Source organism: Miniopterus natalensis, chromosome 2, assembly GCF_054644295.1.
Source record: "Miniopterus natalensis isolate mMinNat1 chromosome 2, mMinNat1.hap1, whole genome shotgun sequence".
Classification (NCBI taxonomy): domain Eukaryota; kingdom Metazoa; phylum Chordata; class Mammalia; order Chiroptera; family Miniopteridae; genus Miniopterus; species Miniopterus natalensis.
The window spans coordinates 118,405,815-118,425,990 of record NC_142082.1 but is presented as its reverse complement, the minus strand read 5'-3'; the positions used below and the strand labels follow the sequence as shown (position 1 = coordinate 118,425,990).

Genomic DNA, 20,176 nt, shown 5'->3' with positions numbered 1-20,176 from the left:
AAGTATGATGTTGGCTACAAATTTGTCATATATGGCCTTTATTATGTTGAGGTATGATCCCTCTATTACCACTTTGCTGAGAGTTTTTATCAAAAATGGGTGTTGGATTTATCAAATGCTTTTTCTGCATTTATTGAAATGATCATGTAATTTTTGTCTTTCAATTTGTTTATGTGATGTATCTCATTTATTGATTTGTGAATATTGTACTAGCCTTGCATCCCTGGAATAAATCTCACTTGGTCATGGTGTATGATATTTTTAATATATTGCTGGATCCGATTTGCTAATATTTTGTTGAGGATTTTAACATCTATGTTCATCAGGACTGTAATTCTTTCTTTGTAGTGCCTTTATGTGGTTTTGGAATTAGTCTAATGCTGACCTCATAAGAAGAGCTTGAAAGTGTTCTTTTCTCTTGGATTTTTTAGAAATCATTTGAGGAGGGTAGGTGTTAATTCTTCTTTGAATGTTTGGTAAACTCCCCTGTGAAGCCATCTGGGCCAGGGCTTTTGTGTGCTGGGAGCCTTTGATTACTGCTTCAACTTCATCAGCAGCTACCAGCTTATTCAGGTTTTCTGACTCTTCCTGATTGAGTTTTGGAAGGTTGCACTTTACTAGAAATTTATCCATTTTGTCCAGGTTGTCCAGCTTGGTAGTGTATAGTTGTTCATGGTATTTTCTTACAATCCTTTGTATTTCTGTTGGGTCAGTTGTCATTTCACCCTTTGTTTTCTGGTTTTGTTTATTTGGGTCTTTTCTCTTTGTTTCTTGATGAGTCTGGCTAAAGGTTCATCAATCTTGTTTATCTTTTCAAAGCACCAGCTCTTGGATTCGTTGATCTTTTGTATTGTTTTTTTAGTCTCTCTGTCATTTATTTCTGCTCTGATCTTTATTATTTCCTTCCTTGTACTTACTCTGGGCTTTTCTTGTCGTTCTCTTTCTAAGTTTTTAATTTGTAGGGTTTTTATTTATAGAGTTTATTAGAAGTTTTTCTTATTTTTTGAGGTAGGCCTGTAGTACTATGAACTTCAGTCTCAGGACTGATTTCATTGAGTCCCACAGCTTTGGAGTTGTTGTGTGTTCATTTTCATTTGTTTCCATGAAGATTTTGATTTCTTTCTTGATCTCTTTGGTAACTCATTCATTGTTTAAAAGCATGATATTTAGCCTCCATGTGTTTGAATGTTTTTTAGTGTTTTATTGTAGTTGATTTCTAATTTCATACCATTGTGGTCTGAGAAGATGCTTATATGATATGATTTCAACCTCCTTGAACTTGTAGAGACTTGTTTTGTTTCCTAACGTGCTCTATCTTTGAGGATGTCCTGAGTGCACTTGAGAAGAATGTATATTCTGAAGCTTTGGGGTGGAATGTTCTGTAAATGTCAATTAAATCCATCTGATCTAGTGTGTCTTTTAGGATCATTGTTTCCTTGTGGGTTCTTTTTTGTCTGGAAGACCTATCCAGTAAAGTCAGTGGGGTGTTACAATCACCTAGTATGACTGCAATGCTGTCGATCTCTCCCTTAAGGTCCTCTAGATTTTTTATAAATTTAGGAGCTTTCATATGGGGTGCATATATGTTTCTCAGGGTTATATCTTCTTGTTGGGTTGATCTCTTTAGTATTATGTAATGATCTTTCTTATCTCTCATTATGGTCTTCATTTTGAAGTCCATTTTGTCTGATATGAGCATTGCTACCCCAGCTTTTTTTTTCACTTCCATTTTCATGGAAACACTTTTTCCATCCCTTTACTCTCATCCTGTGTGAGTTTTTTGTTCTGAAGTGGGTCTCTTCTAGGCAGTATATATTTGGGTCATGTTTTCTAATCCATTCAGCCACTCTATATTTTTTTATTAGGGCATTTAATCCATTTAAAGTTATTATTGATAGATACTTATCTATTGCCATTTTAATTCTTTTTTTAAAAATGTATCTTTATTGATTTCAGAGAGAGGAAAGGGAGAGAGAGAGAGATAAACACATCAATGATGAGAGAGTCATTGATCACACCCCAACTGGGGATTGAGCCCACAACCCGGGCATGTGCCCTGACTGGGAATCAAACCCCGATTGTATGGATCCTAGGTCAATGCTCAACCACTGAGCCACGCCTGGCCGGGCACCATTTTAATTCTTTATGCCTATGCTCCTCTCTCTATTTCTACTTCTAATTACAGCAGTTCCTTTAACATTTTCTGCAATGCTGGTTTGGTGGTGATAAACGCCTTTAGCCTTTTTTTGTCTGGAAACCTCTTTATTTCACCATCTATCTTGAATGATATTCTTGCTGGATAGAGTAGTCTTAGTTTCAGATCCTTGTTTTGCATTACCTTGAATACTTCATGCCATTCCCTTCTGGCCTCTAGAGTTTCTGATGAGAAGTCAGCTGACAGCCTATGGGAGCTCCTTTGTAGGTCACAGATTGCATTTCTCTTGCTGCCTTTAAGATTCTCTCTTTTTCTTGAATTTTTGGCATTTTAATTATGATGTGTCTGGGCTTGGGCCTCTTTGGATTCTTCTTGCTTGGGACTTTCTGTTCCTCCTGAACTTGTGTGACTTTTTCTTTCACCAGGTTAAGGAAGTTTTCTGCCATTATTTCTTCAAACAGTTTCTCTAACTTTGCTTACTTTTGACCTTCTCTGGCACTCCTTTAATGAGAATATTGTTACATTTCATGTTGTCCCACAGCTCCCTTAGACTGTCTTCCTGTTTTTTAATCATTTTTTTCTTTTTTGGATCTCTGATTGAGTGATTTTTTTCTACCCTATCTTCTAATTCACTGATCCAGTCCTCAGCTTCCTCTAATCTGCTGTTTATTTCTTCCAATGTATTCTTTATTTTTTGCTATGTCATTCTTCATTTCCTTCATAGTTTCCATATATTTTCATGCTGTTGAGCATCCTTACAATCAGTATTCTAAACTCTATTTCTGGTAGATTGCTTATCTCTGTTTCATTTAGCTCTTTTTCTGGAGACTTCTCTTGTTCTTTCATTTGGGGCTTTTTTGTCTCCTGATTTTGGCTGTCTGTTTGTATTAGATAGATCTGTTAGGACTCTCAATTTTTTAGATGGTCTCTGGTGCAGGCCAGTGTCAGATACTGTTTGTGACTGGCCTTGAGTACCCTGTTTGGAGCTATCAACAACCCTAGGCTTGAGGTTCCCTCTGTCGGGGCTGGGTACATTTGGACAGGACCAAGATACACACCAAAGTCTGCTTTTCCAAGGCCCAAGTCTAGAAGCTGATCAGGCAAAGACTCAAAGCACTCCAAAGTCTGCCTCAGTTTGCAGGCTGACTAATCTGATTCTTTTAATGAGCCTCAGACTGTAGAAACTACTGGGTAGGGTGAGAGGTTTTCCAGCAGGGTGGGGCAATTGCTACCCCCTCAGGCAAAAGCTGCTTGGAAGGTAAATGCCTACCTCTGCGGTATGGGGGAATGACAGCACAGAAATCCATAGCAGTTCTCTCTGAGCTTTATCTCCAGAGCCCACAACCCTAGATTCTTCTCACACAGCTCCAGTCCACTCTGCCCTCCCTCCTCCCACTGGAGCACGAGGTGAGTGGCTGCACACAAAACTTTGTGCCTTTGCTCTTTAAGAGGGTGCCTGCTATTCCAGCTGTACCTCCCTGGCAGACAAAACCCTGGCTGCTTTTCACAGCCAGATGTTATTTGGGCACATTTCTCAGTTCTGGTGCTCTTGGCTGGGAAGCCCAGCCTGGGGTTTAGGCCCCACCATCCTCAGTGGTAACCCCCCACAACTGAGATATCCCTCCAGGCCTTCAGCTGCTGCTTGTGGGAGCCCAGCCACCCCCTCTTGCCTCTGCACTTCCTACCAGTCTCTATGCAGTCTCCACTTTTCTTCCTTGGTTCTGAGGGTGCTTTCTAGCTCATCTTCAGTTGCAGTTGATTATTCAGGGTGTTTTTTCTTTATTTTAGTTGGAATTCCTATTTGGTCCCGGGAGTGTCAGTGTAGCTTCCACTCAATCTGCTGCCATCTTTAATCTCCCAGATCACTATTTTAGATACAGTCATATATAAATGTGTTAATCTTTGCAGTGTTTGTCTATCAATACCAAATACACCTATTTACTCCTTTGATTTATAATATATTTTTTAAGATCAAGAATTTTGTAAAATTTTATAATTCTGTATATGTATGTATATTAGTCTTAAAGGTGTTAAAAGCTGTACAAGTTAATTTCTATACAAAAGAAATGTCAAGTATGATTTCAGATGGGTACTAGATTTATCATGGTGATCATTTTGCTAAGTATATAATCATTATGTTGTACACCTGAAACTAATATATTATATGTCAACTGTAATTGAAAAATAAACTAAAAAAAAATTTCAAGTAAATTTCTGTACTATGAATATGTACAGAACCCAAACTCCAAAAAAGATTTTTTAATATGATATTCAGTTCTACTTATTAGGTCAGCTGTCATAATTATTTAACCAAGCACTCCATCTGGAAAAACAAAACAAAAAAATTGACCTTAATTTACATGTATAATCCCTAGATCTTTAATTATTGCATTCTAATTCATTCTCAAGTATTTAGAAGTTTTGATTGGTGTCACACAGGGCCTGAATGATTGCCTCTTCTAAGCTGTTTGGTAATTTTAAATCAAGAAGTAGCCCTGCATACCAGAGTAAGCAAGAGCCTAATTGCAGACTCCCAATCAAATTCCTTGTCTAAAGCTAACTCTGTGATTTTGAGAAAATTACCTGAACCTCAGCCCCTCAGTTTTCTATAAAAGACTTACGTTATATGAGGTGGGAATGGCACCAGGTGTTAGACCATGGGGTCGGACTGGACCTGGGTTCAGCAAATTCTGTACTTGAGTTCTGGCTAGGAAAGAATTCAGAGCCAAGATTCAAACTATAAGAGAACATTTATTTATAAAATCAGAGGTAGAAGAAGTAATTTGTAGAAGAAATGGGCTTAGGAAACAATTTATAAAAACAAAGGAAGGGCCCTAGGAGCTTGGGAGTGAAGAAGGTAATGGTAATGTGCTTGGTGATGGGGGATGACAGAGGAGGGGGAAAGAAAAGGGAAAGACACAGGCATGCTCCGGGGAGGGAGGGTGCACTAGATCCTTTGTCCTAAGGGTTTTAAAGGTGGAGACTTTAGGGGGAGGTCCCACGGGAAGATCTTAATAGAATATGCAGCAGTTTTCCAGGTGTGTCTTTTCAGGGTCTAGATCTCCACTGCTTGATTGGTTGACATCAGGGCTGGGGGTCATTATCCAATGGATCTGGTCCTGAGGTCAGCCTTCATGTCACTTGTCTGGTTTTACTGCTTTTCTGGGCCTGGAGCAGCAAAACAACTGAGGCCTAGATATCATCTCTAGGGAGGAAAGGTCAGGGGGGTCCAAACTACATGACTATATATATGCTAGGGGGGGAAAGGCCACCCTGGAGGCAAAGTCCCACCCTACAATTGTTCTTTGTTAGACACCTGAGGCTTTCCACCCTGATGACCTTCTATACCTGATCCATCATCCTTGCTCTGCTCATGTACGTCTAACTGCCTACCACAGATATACTTAGCTCTTGGCATCCAAGGCAAAAATTTTGGTATTGGCAAAATTTATCCAACTCTTTTTACCAAAGTACAATACTTATAAAGAGTTTAGCACTACCTATATTCTAAAACTATAACAGTAGAACTTGACCAGTTTCATCAACTCACTCAACTACATTTCAGATCTCTTATCTCTAATAGAAAAAAATGTAGTTCAAAAAACACAATGTATAGTGCCTTTTAAAAAGTTCTTATAGGGTTAAAATGTAAACGCACACACACACACACACACACACACAACCCTTTACATTGCTTCTCTTTTCTCAAATTCCAATTCCCTTTTCCTTAGCCTTGGTTTCAAACAAGGCTTTCCTCCCTTCTATTGCTATAAAACTGCTCCTTTCAAGTTCATCATTGATTCCCTTTTCTATCATTTCCAAAAGGCAACACCCAGCCCTTGTCTCACTTGACCTCTCAGCAGCATTTGACATAGTTGATCTTTGCCCTTCCCTCCTTTTTCATGCTTGGCTTTCTAAGTATTAAAAAATGTTTATAAATTTTGAATGTAACCCCTTATCAGATTAATTGGCAAATATGTTCTCCCCCTCTGTAGGTTGTCTTTTCATTTTGTTGATGGCTTCTTTTGCTGGGCAAAAACTTTTTAGTTTGATGTAGTGCAATTTGTTTATTTTTTCTTTTGTTTCCCTCGCCACATTAGACTTCTTAATATGTTTAAGCTTTCACATTTAAATACTTAATCTTTCTTAAATTATTTTAGTGTAGTGCAAGGTAAGTAGCTAATTGTTTTCCATTAATTTGCAGAACACAAATTATTAACTTATCACAGCACACTTCCATTTTTAGATACATTTTTAAATTATAAATGTTTGTATAATCTGATCATCTAAAATTACACATGTTGATTTTAAGGATATTAAATCATGAAATATGGATCATTCTAGCTATTTTACTGTGACATTTAGGAGAAAAATTTAAATAAGAAATGAATTTAAGTCATTTCCCTCAGTCTGAAATGCATTCATTATACAGTATCTGGAACTTTTGACATAAATACATTTTAGAGATAATTTAAGTCCTCCAGGTTTGGATTTTCGGATTGAAAAATCAGAAATATCACATTTTCAGCCATCGATTTTTTGTTGCGCTAATGTGATTATCACTTTCTTGTAATCCAGTTGTGCTAATAAACTCTAAAAACCAAAACTAAACCTATGTGAACTGCTGTCTTAATTAAAAAGCAAAAAATATATATGAAAAATAATATACACAATAATTATTTTGCTCCTTTAATTCTTTAAGTTAAGACCAATGTTACAAATCTTTTGCTTGTGATAAAGCAAGTGACCTTAGAAAGTCACTTAATTCTCTGTGTCTCAATTTCCTTATCTCTAAATTAAGGTAACAATGTAGCTTTCAAAGTACTATTGCAAGCATTTAATAAAATAATACATGAAAAGTGCTTAGCAAAATGCCATCCATAAAGTCAGCACCCATTAAGTAATAGATGTTTTCATTCTATTACTGTTGCCATCCCCTACTCCCTATTATGTGATTTTTTTCATTGTTTTCATAGGTAAACTCACCCTAGTCAGGCTTTGTTCTTACCAGTCCACTGACATTGTTTACGTCAAAATCACCAATAACTTTCATGAAACCAAATTCCACGTACCCTTTTCTGGTCTTGTCTTAACTATGCTACTGTCTTTTTACCATGTTTACTTAAGTCCTCTGTCCTTTTCCCTATCTCTTTCTTTCCTTCTGTCCTCTCACCACACTGATGGCACTGCCTGTCTCTTGTGATCCTTTCTCCTCTATTGAACTTCCAAGTGTTGAAATGTTTCAAGGCTCTGCTTTATCACCTTCTCAATATTCTCACAAAGTAATATTTCTAATTAATGTTATACAATCCATGGCTTTAAATACATTGGAATTCTACATTATTTGCTTAACTGCTTGTTTATTTATTTCCTCCCACTAATGTAAACTTCATAAAAGTAAGGATCTTCTAGCTCTGGCTGGTGTGGTTCAGTTGGTTGGAGTGTTGTCCAGTACACCAGAAGGTGACGGATTTGATTCTTGGTCAGAGCACATACCCATGTTGTGGGTTCAATTCCCCTTTGGGGTGCATGAGGGAGGCAGCCAATCAATGTTCCCCTCTCTCTTTCTCTCAAATCTTTTTTTTTTTTTTAAGTAAGGATTTTCTAACCTTAGTTCACATCTCAAAGAATAGAGCTTAGCATTCAATAAGAATTTGTTGAATGTATAAGCAAACATTATCCCTTTTATGGCAGGAAAATTAAACTTGAAGAAAAGCTAGTGTAAAATATTTCTAGGGGGAAATAATAAGCAATCACTTTCCCTGAAACTTTGCATAGCTTCTTTAATTGCTTCTACATAAATTTGTCAATCAATTGATGTTTACAAAATTGCTAATTAAGTGATGTCTGGAAACAAACAACAAAACACTAAGCATGATCCTAACATCATGAAGTTTTCAACTTAGATGAGGAGACAACTGTACACATGAAAAGTTGAATACCAGACAGAAAATATTAAATGCTAGAAGAATGATACAAATATAAATGAGAAATAGTATAAGATTCAAATATATTTACTTCACAAGATTATTACCAGGAATAGTTATTTTGTTTTCTTCAATGTTGAAGTGTAATTACATTGTTTTAATATTTTTATGCCCAGCTAAATATATAACCTGGTAACAATATTTTGAGAATTCTAAAATACTATTTCAAACAATTCAAGAAAAATAGAAACAAAATGTAACTGGTGCTCACTAAAAATATATAATTAAAGTCATTTTCAGAAGAATTTTTCCTTGGAGACAGAAAGAAACAAAAAAACCTGTGTTATTTTGGATAGAAATTGACACATTGTGGGACTTATTTGAAAGCTAATTATATGTTTCATAGTTTTAAGTTTAAAATAAAGAGTTCATTGTGTAGTTCTTACTGCAGGGAGTTCTACCACATGCATGTGTTTCCAAAAAAATTAAATTTTTTCCTCTAGAGTTGTAACTTGTGAGGTGAGTATAAATAATGCAACTCAAACATAGTGACATAATTTTTAAAAAAATCATAGTGTGGATAACTTTATCAGATGAGTTTATTCCTTGTTAGGAAGGTCTATGGTAACATAAGGTCAAGTGCTTAGAGAAAAAGAAAGATGCTGTTATTGGGGAAAAGGTTGAGGAAAAGTTCCCAGAAAAGGAAACTGCAAAGATAAATGCTACCAACCTTACACTTTTGAAAACAGCCAGCCTGGATATCCACCACCAACAAAATTCTTTAATTATTCTTGAAAGAAAGGGCAGGGAGGGTCAAGTTTTAGGTAGAGCCTATCAACAAAGACAACAGTCCTCAATTCTCTCTGAAAACAACTCAGCAAGATGTAGTCTTGAACTTATCCTGCACGGCCACATCACCATGGTAACCTCCAGCTCAGGCTAGATGATGTCTGCAGAGCGGTAAGAACATTGCTTTAAAGAGAGAAGAATGCATGTAGGTCACACACACAAATCCATGGCAAAATAATAAAAGATTCATTTATAAGGTAGTGTAAGCATGTTGTAGGCATGCAACATTTGGACAATAAAACCTTTTTGACTCTTTTATTATAGGCTACATTCAAAAATTTAACCCCAGCTACTGAAACTGGGTGCACCTCTGATCTGGCAAGAAGAAAATAACCATAAAATAAAATGTGAAAAATAAGGGGATCCTTTTCCTGGCTACATAATCCAGAAAATTAATTTCCCCACCTAAAATTTTATTTCTCCTACCCTAGAGGTACAAAATACCTTTTCAGAAGCCATGCACATCTACTCCCAGGTATTATTGTGTAAGGCATGAGGGAAACATGTTTGCACATAAGGAAAGCTGCAACTGACTCATTGTTAACAATAATACATGTATCTATGTGAGAAAAAAGCATAGGCAAAAAGAGTCAGAAATAATAATATTGTTATAATGCTTATTATTTGATAGGCTTTATATATATTCACTTTAATTCTTCCATCAATCCTGTACTATAGGTGCTATCATTTTCCTCCTTCTTTTATAGATAAATAACTAAAACTCAAGTAAGTTAAGTAATTTTTTCAAGGTCACACAGCTAACAAAGGGCCGGTCCAGAATTCAAATTGTGACAGTTTGGCTCCAGAGCCTGTGTCCTTAACCACTATTGTAAGACTGTCTTACTAACACAGAATCCCTTTTCTTAAAGTACAAACAATAAAATTCCTCCAGTCTGCTGTTGTGTGAGTTATGACTGCATAACCAATGGCTTAAAACAATAAGCATTTATTATTTCAAATCCTGTGAGTCAGGTATTCAGGAGTAACTGGATTGAATTGTTCCAGCTCAGGTTTTCCTATGAGTTTTCGATTAAAGTGTCCGTGAGGCACAGTCACCTGAAGGCTTAAACCTGCTTCCAAAAGGGCTCATTCTCATGGCTGTTGGCAGGAGGCCTCAGTCCCTTACCAGCTGGACCTCTGCACCTTACAGATGGCAGCAGAGTGAGAGCTTTGCAGTAACCAAAATGTCACACAGCATCACTTCAGGCATATTCCATGATCTCACAGAATGCCTTATGTTTAGGAATGCCATGCACCAAGGCACGAGTAGCAGGAGCAGCAGATCATAGGGAACCAGCTGGGAGGCTGGCATTCACAGCCGTAATCTGAATTTCTTTGACTAATGCAAAGCAGGGCTGGGACTAAAGCAAGGCAAGTGAGGCACCCAGGGTGCAAAACTTCAGGAGACGCTCATTCTCAGGTGCCGACCCTGCACACGATGAACCAGAGTGAGTGCCTCTTTAGTTTGCTCGCTAGGTGCCTTGTTTCTTTATCCTAGTGCCAGCCTTGGTACAAAGAATAAAGACTTTTCCACGTTTTCATTTACTGCTTTCTCTATTATGTATTACTGTCAGTTTGCACCCTCAGGGAAAAAACCTGAACTGTCCCCCATATACAGAGGACCAGGAGAGGCCAAAGAAAGAGGCAGGCCACTCCCTGTTGGTAGGTGGCAGGTTTAATAAGCCAGGAGCTTACTTACCAGGCTTGTCATGGCTGCCATGAGATGAGTAGATCTCCACACCCGCCTGCCAGAATCTTACAAGTTTCTATAGAGGCCTTAACAAGATTCAGTAATATACGCCATCCATATGGTCTCAACAACACATTGCTCTCTCAAGACTACATTCTTGAATATGACTCTCGCTGTGGGAATGGTGGGCAGTTAAGAGCCTCTCATTGCCCAGGTCCAGCTCACTGGTCAACAGGTGGTCACAGCCCTTTGATTGTCTTCTTTAACAATTACTGGTTCAAAACCATCGTTCATTTAACTAGTGGAGGTTTTATCCTAAATTTTATTTTAAATTTTTAAAATATTAAGCCAACATTCTTGTCATCATTTGTAGCAGTGCTTTTTGTCTCTAGCACAAGATGTTTCTAATAGTCATAGTTCTATAACTTGCCTTTGAGGACTAGAATGGAAAAGCTCTTTTAAAACTGATCTTAACATGGAGTTCCATGAGCATGTTCCATAAACACTCTAATGTTGTGATATTTTAGTTATATTTATGCCAATTTTCTGGGGTAGTGAGTGGTTCATGATCTTTACCCAAAAAAGGTAAAACCACTTCTTCATTGTGAATTATAGCATCATTTTTTTTCAGATGTTGTGGTGTTTATTCTCATTTGTCCTATAAAACTCAGTGTTCATTTTTTTCTCAGAAGCAAACGCTACACTTTAATAAAAGCACTGCATTTTCTATTATATTAGCAAATACATGAAAGAGCAATTTTAAAAATGGATTCAAACTACTAATTTTTACACCCACAAACATCTATCAGAATTATTTATGGAGGTTTTAAACATATTTAAGTCCAGGTCTCACTCTCGGACAAGGCTGCAACAGGGGTCAGGACCCGGGTATTTTTCAAAAGCTCTCCAGGCAGTTCTGATGTTTCCTCCTGGCTGAGTCGCTGATTGTAGGTCGACTGGGACACTTTGGGTTTTTTGGGTCATTGTTTGGGGCTGTGGAGCTTTTTTTGCAGATTTATTAGCTGTAGTGAAGGACTTGACCTCTGGCTTTTTGGGCGTCTGTCTTGGGGTTTTTCCCCCAGTGGCAAGTTTCTTTCCATTTCCACCCCTTCTTTGACTCCCTGGGCCGGTACCTGGATCTTGGGCTCTGCTGCTTGCTGTGTCTCCAAAGCTGGGAAGGCCTTTCTCTTCTTCCCACCAGCTGTGTTAGGACCGGTGCTCTTTTTTGGAGAATTATTTCCTGTTGCACATTTTTGCATCTACATTTTCTTTGGTGGGAATTTTTGCTCTTGGGACGAGTAGAGGAATTTCTTCTCCAGATTTGTCTTGCATTTTATTTTGGGCTTTTACTGTGTGGGTCTCTTTCTTCTTGGGCTTGGAGTCTCTTTCTTCTGGGGCCCAGGGTCCTTCACTGGAGGACCACTAGTCGTAGGGGCCTCCTCCTCTCTAGTTAGGGCTGATGCAACCTTTCTAGCCTGTTCCATGAGTCTTCTGTTTCTTTTCCTTTTGTTTTTTTCATTATATTATTTTGGTTTTTACATTTTCCTTGCTGCTTTTTTCTTCTGACTAGGAGTGCACACTCCTTTGGCTTCATCCTGACTGCTGACAAATGAAGAAAAGATGGGAAGGGAGACCGATTTCTCAGTTTTTATGTACAAGAGTTTCACATCTCCCACTTTTCCGATAGTTCTGTGCAAGCCTTCTCCTGACAGCAGCACTGTTTTTGATGATGTTATGAGCCTGCGTTCCAGTGTGACCGATGCATATAGTGCTGCAAGAACCACTTTTAGAGATGTGGAGGACGGTTAGGCCTATCGATTCGTTGATCTCTCTGGAGAGATTCTTGGCTTAAAGGTTTACAGGTGTTGGAACTTTCTTTCTCTTACAGAAATGTCTTCCGAGGTGTGAGGGTAAGAGCCGCTGGATTCTTATATCGGTAAGGAAGAAATCGAAGCTACCCAGGAGGCAGAATTTGGCCTCATAGGCTTTATACTCCCTTTTTAAAGTTTGGAGGGAGATAATCTGAGAAATGCTTATAATTCCACGCATGTTCAAAAGCTTCTTTTAAAAACGTTCTGTCTTTTCAGGAGTTACATTGGCTTCATCCTTAGTAAATAAACAGATATCTGCTAAATCTGATCGAATATCATGAGACAAGGACAATCTGACCCCCAGTTCTTTACTTGGAATTTCCCAAAATACCACCATTAAAATTTTTTTTCAGCCCCCTGCCGATGTGGCTCAGTGCTTGAGCCTCGACCTATGAACCAGGAGATTACAGTTCCATTCGGGGTCGGGGCACATGCCCGGGTTGAGGGCTCCCACCCCAGCAGGGGCGTGCAGGAGGCAGCTGATCAATGACTCTCTCTCATCATTGATGTTTCTCTCTCTTTCCCTCTCCTTTCCTCTCTCTGAAATCAATAAAGACATATTTTTCTTAAAAAAAAAAAACTTTTTTCATTCTCATTCAAAAGTAATCCATTAGCATTTTTTCTGGACCTAGAATGTGCCAACAGAGCTTCCAGCGCCTTTCTGATCTGCCCTTTCTCCAGCTGTTCCACTGCGATCCTGGTTGCTGAGGTCAGGGCTGAGGTCAGGGCTGAGGTCAGGGCTGAGGTCAAGGCTGAGGCTGTGACTGAGGTTTCAGGTGGGATCTAGGCAGTCTTCCATTTCTGTCTCGCCTGGTGCAGACTGGCCTGCGGAACCCCACGCAGTCATCATTTTTAAATGCACCAATGTTATTTTCATTACTGATTGTTGTTCAGCAGTAAGAATGAAAACTAAATTTTATTTCTTGAATTTAATTTTATATCATTAAGCTTTATAGAAAGAAATTACATAAAAGGTTTAAGTGCATTTAAAATTTGTATGTGTGATGTATAAATAAAGAAAACAGCAATGAAAATTTATCTCTGCTCTAACATATCAATTTTCTTTTAAAACCCATTTATTTTCTTCTAGTCATGGTCCAGTTGCACATGATAAATCCTGGTAGAGACATACTTAATTATTTCTCACTTATATCCTAAAAATTTCTCCATGAATTATGCACTAAACACCTCTCTATGCACTATGCACCTCACCTTGCCACACATCCTGTTTTTGAAAGCTTTTTATTTCAGAAAATTTTAATCATATGCAAATGTAGGGAGACTGTTATAGTAAACCCTCTGTACCCAGCTTTGACAATTATCAATCACCTAATCAATTCTAAATCAGAAACGATTTTGCTGAAAAGACTTATTTCATCTCTTCAAACTACACTAAATTATAAGATTAGATCTCTAATTTGCAACCAAAGTTTTTAAACTACATCACAACTCCATGAGAGACTTTTACTAGGTTCTTGGTACATCCGGAGGTAGCCTTGGAAGGATACTTTTCATGGACCAGAGCTGACAACAGAGACAGGAATGAACCAAATATACTTGAGTTGCCCAAGAGGCTAGACTGAATTAGAAAATTCCAGATTGTTATATATTTTTAATTGGATGTAAAAGCAAATTAGAAGAGACTGAAAATTATCCAAAATTGTTTAAAAATAGTAGAGCCTCAAGAATAATCAATTATTGGTGATTTGTTTCTCTTTTTCAATTGTTTCGATCATTGTAAAAAAAAGTAATTTTGAGAAATGATAAATCTGGAGAAAATAATGAAAATCAAAAATGTATTTTGTTATCTGAGAACTGAGGAGAGGAGCTATCGGCCACTGTGTTCATTAAGTTTCAGAGAAGAAAATTGAAATTAGCAAATCCTCAACAAGCCACTCTGGCAGGAAGCTAATTTTTGATTAAATAACATGATTATAGAGTGAGGGAGTTTAATTCATAGGGAGATATTGGATGATATCCAAATATATTATTTATTTCTAAGAATTAAAGAACAACTTAAAATAGCATAAAATGATATTTTAAATGGTGTAAATATAGCAACTTAAAAATGATAGCAACTAGTGATCCCTGGTTGATAATTAAATATTAAATATCAACATGGATTTGGCAATGTAATTCATACCAATGTATTTTTCATCTTTTGTTTCAAGTATGGCAAAAAATTTTCCATTGATGAATTGAATGCACATACAGATAAGATAGATAACATGAAGCCCATACTCCAGAGAGAGAAATTGATAGCAGTAAAGAAAATTGGGCAATGTATCAAAAGATTTAGATGCTAACTGCAACTTTTTCTCTAAGTGCTTATATCTTTGGTCCTCAAAATATTTTATGTATAAAGTATTGGGCTAAACTAAGTAAAACAGATGATTAAGCTAAAATTTAAAATAAGATTATCTAATATATGCAATATGAAAAGATAATATTTAAATTTAAATAGTTCAGTTTAACATTCTCTATATGGGAATTGTCACTACATAAGGAGTCCAATTATTGCAATTTTGAGAAACAATTGTGACAGACCTGGATTATTTGATATATTTGGGGACAAGACCTACTTTATTACAGATGCTGAGTAGGAAACAAAATACTCTAGATCAATGATTCTCAAAGTACGGTCTCCGGTTCAGCAATGTGGGGACTTCTTGTATGTCGATATTCTTGGCTCTTACAGCACTACCTAATAAATCAGAAATTCTGGGAGCGAAGCTAGGTTATCTATGCTTTAACAAGTTTACCAAGTCATTCTGAGGCACACTAAAGTTTGATAACCACTGCTCTAGATATTTTATGTAAGAATAAACTACATACAGGTTAGGTTCTTACAGAATCATTGAGAAGACTGCAGGAGCAAGTTCTGAACTAGGCCTCCAAAAGCAAAGAGCAGAACAGAAGTGACCCACTAGGGAATGACCACATCAGAGTCCACTACTGGAACAACAGACTTCAAGAACATATGCTGTAACGAAAGAGGGTTCCAGGATGCTGACAATAAGAGGCCACCATTGCTGCTGCTACGTATGTGCCTCTCAATTCCAGAAGTTGGAGAAGGGACTGGAGAAGCAGCTCCAGAAGCACCTCCCGTCTCCATGACCTTGTTTCTCACAGAATAATAGTCAAAGGGACAGAAATATTACCTCTGCCTCCCAAATCTCACACCAGGGCACATGACTAATAAATCCCACTGTTTAGCCAGAAACATAGCTACACGGGTAAAACTTGGTGCTACATTGGCATCCAATGGGCAACAAAGTTAAATCACTGCCTGGACATTACCCATACTGTCCTGAAAGATGGAACTAGAATTATTGTTTTCTTTAATTACTATATTGAAACATAATATAAGAAATACTGGGGAATCAAAGGTTTAGAAGCAATTAAAATATTTAAAAGGGATCACTGTTAATTTGTCACGTCATTATCATTGTTTAAGAATTTGTAGTCACATATTCATTAGTTAAACTGAGCAAGTAAAACAATACCCAGCTATACCTTGGGAAAACATGCCTAAGCAATTTATATAAAGATGAGGGATAGATAATAGATGGATATATAGATGCTAGCTAGGTAGTAATAAATATGTATACTATAGAGCTTTACTCCTTATAAACTATAATTGAGGTAGGTAGAGCATAATATGTTCATTTTTATATGAATAAACTGAGTTTCAAAATTATAAAATGTTGCAGTTCATAGCTAAATAATAAATAAAAGAATATATGCATATCTTCTAACTCCTAGGCCAATGATTATTCCAACAAACGTTAATGCCTTGTCTATATGTTCTCTGAGAACTTTTACAACAGGAACACAGCATGATAGAAGAAAATGGGTACTGAGCCAGGGACAGGAAAACGGTGTGAGTCAGGGCAAGCAGGAACAAAGCAGTGGCCAAGAGAGGAGTTTTAAATGACAGATCAAACGCAAATGAAAATATTGCAAATCTAATACAATTCCAGGCATATTTGTGTATTAGTCAAGACAGGCCTGGCTATGAGCTGAGATAACAAACAACCTTACCATCTCAGGAATTTAAAACAAAGGTTTATTTTTTGCTCCGCTGAGGGATGCCTAGGGACCCTACCCTGGCATACCTTCATTTAGGAATTCAAGCTGATGAAGTAGCCATTAGCTGTCCCATTGCTCATCATTAAAGCAGAGGAAAAGCTCCCTCTAGAGAGGCTCTCACTGGTGTTTAGATGACACACATTACAACTGCGCACACCTCAATGACCAGAATAAATCACATAGTCTCGCCCAACTACAGTGGAGCTAAGAAGTACAGTCCTATCACAAGCTTGCAAGATGGAAAGAAAGAAATATTTGGTGAATAGCATTAATAATTACCACAGTTTTGTCAAAGCAAAATTAACAAATAAAGCGTTATCAAGAACTTGAAATTGAAAGCCATAGATAGCCAATTAAGGTAGATGAAGCAATATTGATGTAAACGTGGTAACTGTGAGTAACCATTTTTCCATCATAGTCATAGAGAAGCAGAAGCCAGTCTACAGAGAAAGAAAAAGTGATGCAGATACTCAGAACAAAACAGAAAAAAGTGACAAATTAGGAATCCTGATGGCTTTCTTAATCTTGACTCTAGTCATTTGAGAACCCAGCTGCCCTTGTGTTTCGTTGGATAACTCAATGTCTACCATTAAATTTCCTAGTTTTTGTAAATTTATTCCAGATGGTTTCTGTTGTTTGCAATGAAAAGAATTTTTTAATTAAGGCACTGATACTAAATATTTCCTAACATTACTTTATCAAGTAAAATACAATATAGGGCCTAATATAATACAGTACTGAAATAGTTCCTCACATTAATGAGCCTTATTTTATTTTCCCTGCACAAAACATACTGATACAGAAAATTATTTTTAATTTGGAATTACTATTACAATATTAAAGAAAGGAATATAATGGCATTAGATAATTTGTATATTTTTCCCAATGTTAAAAAAATTGAATTATATTTATCTAAGTGAATACCAATGAAAATAAATTGTCAATTTTTAAAGTGTTCTGGCGTTACAGAAACAAACAAAAACACTGTGACAGATTTTTTTAAAAACTGGGAAGTGACATAGGATCAAGCAAGCCCATCTAATATTTAAAATATTAAAAACAGAATTCACATCAGCCAGAGAACAAATTATTACAATATGTAATGATATTGAGAGAAACGCAAGACAGAAAGCACTTGAAAGTGTTCAAGCTTCATCCACCCTGTAGCATGTAGCAGATACTTCATGCTACAGGGTGGATGAATCTTGAAAATTTAATGCTGAGTGAGAGAAGCCAGGCACAAAAGGCCAACATATTATATTATTCCATTTACATGAAATATCCAGAATAGGGTAATCGATAAAGACAAAGTAGATTCATGGTTGCCCAGGGCTGGGGGCAAGAGGGAGAGAGAGGGTGTGTTTACTATTGGGCATGGGGTTTCTTTCAGGGGGTGACAAAATGTTGTAAAATGAATTGTGATGATGGTTACACAACTCTGTGAATATACTAAAGCTATTGAATTATACATTTTAAATGGGTGAATTGTGTGATATGTGAATTATATTTCAATAAAAATGTTATTTAAAATAATAAATAAATAAATGTGTTCAAATCAAACAAACAAAATGTTCAAATTCAGAAAGAAATGTAAATTATGTCTACCTGAGAAAGTGGAATATAACACAAAGAGTTTCTAAAGTCCTTAACATGGTTCTTCCAGGAACATTTTATATCAAATATTCATGTCCTTGAGCACAGCTAATGCTTCCAGACATTCTCAAGTTGCAAAGTAACAATTATGGTAGGCAACCCTTTTTTGTTCTTAACTTTATATGCAAGAAAATAATTTCGTTCATATTGTGAAAAAATTAGACAATCTTGTATAGAGGCTGTCAGATAGTCCAAACTGTCAGTTTGGTTTAAACATTTCTGAAAAGATGAAGTAATTTGCCAAGACCTGCCAAAAATATGCCAGCTACTTTTGTGCATGCTTGCATAAACATGAAACAATATTTGGATATACTGATTAATGATAAGGTTTTGTTATATATTTATAAGATTCCATTCAAAAATGTTTCTCTTAGTAGGAAAGCCAATAATGCTTTTTAGTATCAAACAAATAAGATATGATATTAATCACACAAAGGTTAAGTTTAATGATCTGAGGTAAAACATATTGCCTATGACAAATTGCCTATATTTACTAATTATATATTCCTGCATAATCTTCTAAGTTTCTGTAGCAAACCATACTTGCCCATACAAAGAGACCCAGTGGTGAGTGATTCTCTGCGATGTGGTGGTATTGATTTATTTTAAAAATATTTGAGTGCCTACTGGGTGTCAGACGTTGTTTTAAGTGCCTGGTGTTCAGCTGGGTGGGTACATGACAGGCAAGCATCTATTTTAGTAAATGCTATTTAAATGGTTAGAAAAATATAAAAAATATATATATGTAATGTAAGTGCTATGAAGAAATTTAACTCAGGTAAAACGAAAGAAATATAATGCACCAGTATCCCTTGTTGGGACTCACATTGGGTGCCCCAACAACCTCTTTTAACATCTCCTCATAACCTCAACATTACAATATTCAGTTACCTATAAACACATTTAGCATGTAGTCAGAGCGATAACTGTTTTGCACACAAAATCATAGCTTTAAAATATATTTATTGACAGTCTGTTTTTTCCTCAAAATAGAGCATTAGCAACTTTTTTATATCCATTTTACAAAATGGAGAAAATGGGCCTCAGGGCGCTTAAATGGCTGGCCCAGGCCTATATGACACAGCTGGGAACTGAACCTAGGTGCATTGAAGAAAATTTTGTTGAAGTGCTTTGATATGTCAGCCACATGATGAATATTTATAAAAACAAATATGGCATAGCCCTGACTTAGTGTTTCATCTAGGATACGGTTCACTGTTCTTAATCCCTGGGTAGAAGCAACCATGCTTCTTCTAAAATTAACCTAGAAAAAAAATTACCTAACCCTTGGAAAACACATGAGCCTGGAAACAAGTCAGAGGCTTAGTCTCAGTCATGCTTCTTTCTGGTAAGTGATTGTCTCATTTCCAGAAACCATCAGAGATTGCATGCAAAAAACTAGGTCATCAAACTTAAAATTTAACTCTCCCTTTTATAATTTACAAACATTAGCTAAGGAAGTAAAAAACAGAATGAGCTCAAAAGAGAACATTAGTAGGAACATCCGTTTTCTGCAGGCTGACTTTCATTTGAGGGCTGAGGTGTGGGTGCCCCAGCCCCAGTGCTCAGCAGGGACGGGACAGGGGAAGTGGCTCTTTTTTTCCAGTTTAAATGTCAGTTGTTACAAGCAGCTTCTTGGGATCATTGATGTGTTAAAGGCTTTTGGAGAAATGGACTTGAGAGGCGATCCAATAGGTTTCCCTAGAGCTACACTAGATAGATTTTCAAAGTGACAAAAAGAGTGGCTGAGTTCCTAGAGGAATCATCTTTTAAGTGAGATTCAAATGAAAGTATTCGTGTTGGTGCTAAAAGGCTTCATACTGGCTAAGGTCCAGAGCAGACTGAACAATTAGAAATGTACGAAATTGCCTTCACTTATGCCTTCAGTAACATATGTGAGGTTTACAAATCAACAACTTCTTGATTCAATGAATTCATG

General features: G+C 36.8%; 1 pseudogene; it reads right to left on the bottom strand.

Moving 5' to 3' along the window:
• Positions 1 to 11,457: 11,457 nt before the first annotated feature.
• On the bottom strand, positions 11,458 to 15,607 carry LOC107526856 (ribosomal L1 domain-containing protein 1 pseudogene; annotated as a pseudogene).
• Positions 15,608 to 20,176: the final 4,569 nt, after the last annotated feature.